General features: G+C 30.4%; 1 non-coding gene across 1 annotated transcript; it reads left to right on the forward strand.

The window, feature by feature from the left end:
• The first annotated feature begins 2,383 nt into the window (after nt 1-2,383).
• TRNAL-CAG (transfer RNA leucine (anticodon CAG)) lies at nt 2,384-2,464 on the forward strand. The gene has a single exon. It is a non-coding gene; the product is annotated as a tRNA-Leu (tRNA).
• Nucleotides 2,465-6,000: the final 3,536 nt, after the last annotated feature.

Raw genomic sequence — 6,000 nt, forward strand, 5'->3', positions numbered from 1 at the left:
ACGCCTGTGCCAGGCTGCTAAGTCGTGCCTGGGCCAAGCCGCCAGGTCGCACCTGTGCCATGTGTCACAATATCATTGGAGGGCTAAATCCACCCTCATCACGTATAGTTAAACATATACATATTGTACATATACTAGTAGGGTTGTGAATGGGTCAAAAGTCAGAACAGGGTGTCTCCATCCTAAACCGATTATTGATTGAGACAAAATCATAGACCCATAATCATCTCGATTAATTATCAGGATGATCAGGTCTGACCAGATCTGATTACACTAATAGCTATAATTATTTAAGTAATAACTTAAACCTTGAACTTTGATGATATAACTTTAATAAAAAATGGCAATAAAATAGTAAATTATGTATATATTAATAAAGAAAGTGTTTTTAACAAAATTTGTCTTATTTATTAAATATCAAATTTAGCATTTTAGACATGAAATATAATAAAAATTACAAAAAAATTAGAAAACTTTTATATATTATTAAAAACATAATCGGTATGGATCCACAACGATATGAAAAAAGAAAGAACCAAAACCAACAAGACAAAATCACAGAATTAGAACCAATATAATCGGTTTCATTCAGATTGGTCAATTGGGTAGAACTGACCCATTGACACTGCTATGTACTAGTATCCATAATACTACAAATGAACGTTCAAAGTATTGATATAATACACACTGGATCAGGCATATCATATTATATCTTTGGGTTTTCGATACACCTAATTAAAGGTGTTTTCAAGAAACCAATATTTTTATTAATTAACCAATATAAAATGTGTAAAATGAAATTTTGAAAAAAAGAAAAGTATCAATGCACTTCTGCCAATATATTTGGATGTATCTATACTTTAAACCTTGCTATAAATAAATAACATACATGGCATAAATGCATAATGAATGTGTATACATGGGAATATGGGATAAATATATCCCACTATCAAGAAAATGGGGATATCATACAATGTTGAGAAAACTCAAGTTGGGTTGGTTTAGACTTGGGTTTCTTGGTGTCTCAACGTAAGCCCAACATGGGCTGAGGTCAAGCAGAATTTTCAGGCCTAGGTCCAATCAAGAGCCCAGAAGAAGTCCGAGCCTGGACCATAAAAAAGTTTTGAGTGAGGCGTGCCAAAGTTGTAACTAAGGCTGAAAATGAGTCAGATTAAACACATATTGGTAAAACCAATTTTGATTTGTTTATATTTGGAATTTTTAAATTTTTATGCCTAATTTATATTTGGATTTAAGTTGAAACTTATCCTTCAAATTGAATTTGAATTACAATCGGATATCGAATAGCATTAAATATTGAATTCAAAATAATCAAAATATAACATATCACCAGAAAATCTATGCTGTATAACAGAAGGGTTTTAACCAATCAAACCCCTCGATTGTGAATTTTGATAAATTCCACCCGATTGGTTAGATAGTCAAATCATATATTATTAATAAAATGAATTAAAAATAAATTTGATGTTATATATCATGAACACAAGAATAATTTTGGGAGAATGACTGTTTAGCCCTCCTCAGAATTCTTAGTCCCACCGTACAGGTGGGATGAATCTGATCGTAGATTGATGTCAAATCCACGGGCATGATGCGATTTATAGGGGGGGGGCGATTAATAGACTATGGGGAGCTGTAATTTCAGAATTCTGCAATGGGCTGCATTGTACTTCTCCGAATAATTTATTTGAACATTGAAACTTGAGCCCATGACTTTTTAGTGAAACACAATGTTCAAACCACTTCAAATCGTATCCAGCTGGGTCTTGTTGCATTGGATAAGGGTAAGGGTGATCCGTAATGGATTCAATCATATTGAGTTTGGATTACCGAGATGAGTATAAATTTGGACATTATTTTTCAGTCTTAAGTTGCAACTCACAATCTTAAGACCTGTTCCTTTCATCTTAATTCTTATCTCTTAAGAAGAATCTTTTAACTTTAAGAAAAGATTTTGTGTTCAGTTGGGTTTGGTTGCAATGTAAATAAATTTGCACTAATACAAAATCATGGTAGTACAAATATTTGAGTGTAAATTCTAACTTATTTTTGTTTCAAATTTTAGCTTATTTTGTTTGATTGCAGTATAACTAAAGTAAATTACTACATGGAAGCAGAACAAAGTAAAACCCAAAACAAAATTAAATAAGAATTTGCATTTCTTTTCATTTGCACTCTCATGCATTTGTACTAATGCAAATAAAATTGCGTTGCAACCAAATACAGCCTAAAGTACACATTTTGTTTTCCAATAATACTCACAAACAAAAACTGTAATATATAAGGTTAAAATGGATATTTGATCATCTCCAGTAAAGTATTTATCTTATTTAAAAATTTTATTATACTTTTGTAATCAAAAGTCAAGATGGCCGAGTTGGTCTAAGGCGCTAGTTTCAGGTACTAGTCCGAAAGGGCATGGGTTCGAATCCCATTCTTGACAGGATTGCATTTCATGCGAAGTGCCATCTTTTTACCTGTTCGATTTTTTTTAATTGAACCATATAACCATAAATATCAAACTCGGCACTTCAACGGTGAGCAGATATGTCAGGTTTGGACCGTTTTGTTATTTGTTTTCCGCTTTTTTGGTAGAAGGTTTGGTTTTATTAAAATAATTAAAACACTAATACAGTTCAAGTTGTCTTGATCTTCTTCCAATGCATTCTTTCTTGTTATAAATTTATTGTAGTCTATACTACTATTAAAAGTGTGAATGAGGTTCAGATTTTAGAATTTTTTTTTTCAATTAAAAATTTAAAATATTCTTCTTTTTTAAACTTGATCTCCCTTTAATATGAGGGCAAAAAACATAATTTAAATTACTAGTTTCACTAAATTCATATCATTAAGGCCATCTTTGGGAGTGCTTAGAAATAAGTGTTTATTTGAAAAATAAGTTTATTTTTTAAGTGCTTATATAATAAGTACTTATTCAATTTTTTTCCTTCCAAAATTATCCCTAGTTGAATTTTAAAATACCACTTATAAAACTATCCCTAGTTGAATTTTATAAAAGCACTTTCACAAAAGTACTTTTACAAAAATACTTCCATAAAAGTACTTTTGTAAAAGTGCTTTCATAAAATATTTTAGTAAAAGTATTTTTGTGGAAGTGCTTTTATGTGCTTTCGTAAAAGTATGTTTATAAAAGTGCTTTCGTGTAAAAGTACTTTTCATAAAATTACTTTTATAAAAGTGCTTTCATAATAGTACTTTCATAGAAGTGTTTTTATAAAAGTAATTTCATAAGGATATATTTTGAAAATTTGAAAGAAAATGAAGGACAAAATAGTCACAAATGCTTATTTAAGTGTTTATTGGAGAAAAAGACTCTCAAATGCCCAATATGAAATAAGTGTTTTTTTTTAAATAAGCACTTGAAAAAATTGGGTGCCAAATGCAAACAAGTGCTTATTCAAATAAGCACTTACTTTTAACAAAAGCACTCTCAAACATGGCCTAAGTTGTATATTTAAGGTATTAACTCCCATTTCCTTTCATTAAATCTTATATTTAAGGAACATTAAATAAATGAGCTTTATGAATTTTCTTGACTAAAACACCCCCATTTATAAATTTAGTTCCTCTTTAACTATGGGTAAATAATGTAATTAAAGTACTATTAATTGTCAATTCATTAAATTCCTTCTCATTAAGCTATTAGCTCTAATTCTCTCTCTCCTTAGATACCTTATTTGAAGTATTTTTGTTTCTCGCCAATAAATTCTATAAATTAAATATATATTCAATATTTTTAATAATGTAAAACCTATGTTCAAAATCAACATGGAAAATAATTAAACAAACCACCCTTTTGTTTGAGTGGCAAGTAAATAGTTTAATTATCCGCATCAAGTGAATTAACCAATGTTGTTATAGTTAAATAATAAAAATTTAAAACTAGTAATTCAACCCTTATCATTAAAATTCAATAGAGTTCAACTTTTGGATCAAATTAGTTAGCGTTTAATGTCATAAATAAATAAATAAAAATTAATAAAATATAAAAAATACAAAATGAATAAATTTTGCAAAAGAACATTCAGGCACATGTATAATATCATATAATTATAATACTAAACAAGAAGTAAGTGTGACATATTAGAATTATTTTTACACATAGAACTATAAAAATAATTATAGAAAAAAATGAACACATCTATAATTCTATATTTACACTACTGTTAAAAATATGGATAGGATTATGGAACATTCTTTTAACTAAAATACTCAATTTTGAATTTAGTTTGTATTTAATTGTGAGGTTTAAATTGTAAATTGAACTACTACTTAGGGGTGTCAATTGGACTGGATTTGGTCCAATCCAATCCTGTCCAACATGAGTCAATTACAAATGGATCAGGTCCAATCCAATCTAATAAATATTTTGGACCATTTTGGATCGGTCTAATTCAATGTCTGGACCATCCAATCTATTCAAATTCATTTTAATTTAGATTGGTTTCAACCCAAACCCGGTCCATTGACACCTATATTCCTATCTTATATCAATGGGCCAGCTATTGGCTTAATCCAACCCAATCCAATATAAATTTATTACTGACGGACCAGGTTCAATCCATTCTAATAAATATTTTGGATTGGATTAGTCCAACCAATATGTCTTGTTGATCCGTTCAATCTATCCAAATTGATTTTGGAGTAGACGGGGTCTAGTCCAAAATCAGTCCATTAGCACCCTTACTACTACTTTTTCATTGTTTGGGTAATACCTTAGCTAGCCAAAGTTGCCACGTGATCTGCCTTCGCGGCCAGTGACTTCGGACCACGTCGGCACACATCACCATAATCGCGTCACGAAGAGACCTCGCGAGGAAGCAAAGGCTCGCATAGATGAGGAGATGTGACCTGCCAAGAAAAGTGGGACCTCCCGAGAATCTCGAGGAGGTGATCTCATCCCGACAACCTCACGGACCTCATCCGACTACAACATGGGTGTTCAGTCTGTATAAAGGCATTTCCCTCTCAAGGTAAGCACTTTGGGATCTAGCATACATTACTCTCTTCAACTTAGACCAACTCTCTACCTGCTCAGCCCAACTGATCTCTCTTTCTTTATTACTGACTTGAGCATCAAAGTGCCTACCTAGAGATAAATTCCTCGTGCCTCTAATTCTCTCTATGCTTGCATACTATAGTGCACGACCTCGTCCTTCCACCTTGACCTTGTTCAATTGGCAAGGCTATCTGTTGTGTATTCGACTTGGCACACATCATGTTGAAGAACATCATTCACCTCATTCAATTATCTTTATTTAAATCTTACATTTCTTTGATAAATGGACAAAAAAGTTACACAAAAAAATATAAAACATTATTAGAAAAAGAATCTAGCCAAGTAGGTAGCCTATCAATGATACTTGAAGCTTCAAAACTCGATCTGATAATATTTGGATGAGGTTTTTTATGTAATCAAATTTAGATTTTGCAATCTGCACCCTATTAATAATAAAAATAAAAAAGTAAAATTACATATTAATACAATGTTTTTGATACATTATTACTAATCATTATCATCATCTAGAATGTCCACATGCATGCTTACTAGTATTATAAAAGTTATAAAAATTTTGTGACAAATTTTAGGCACATCTCTAATATTATCTATTTATCATATAAAACAACAATAACAATGTTAAATAAAAGTATTTTTATTTGATGGAAATGAAATACACGATATAAAATTGACCCAAAAACAAAACCATTTTCCTATTCAAGTGGTAGGTCAATAGTTCAACATTTTAGGTCAAATAGATCAACCCATGATATAGTAAATAAATAATAAAAATTTTAAAAAAGATAGATACACAAAAATTATTAAAAAATAGTAATTTTGTAAAAAAAAACATAAAAACATTTGAGCCCTTAGGTAGCTAAAGTCAAGCCTAATTATATGCATACAATCATAAATACATATATTTGCATACATGCATGTACATGCAATTATACACATAT

The sequence above is a fragment of the Nelumbo nucifera genome, chromosome 1 (assembly GCF_055504915.1).
Source record: "Nelumbo nucifera cultivar China Antique chromosome 1, China Antique-T2T, whole genome shotgun sequence".
Taxonomy (NCBI): Eukaryota; Viridiplantae; Streptophyta; class Magnoliopsida; order Proteales; family Nelumbonaceae; genus Nelumbo; species Nelumbo nucifera.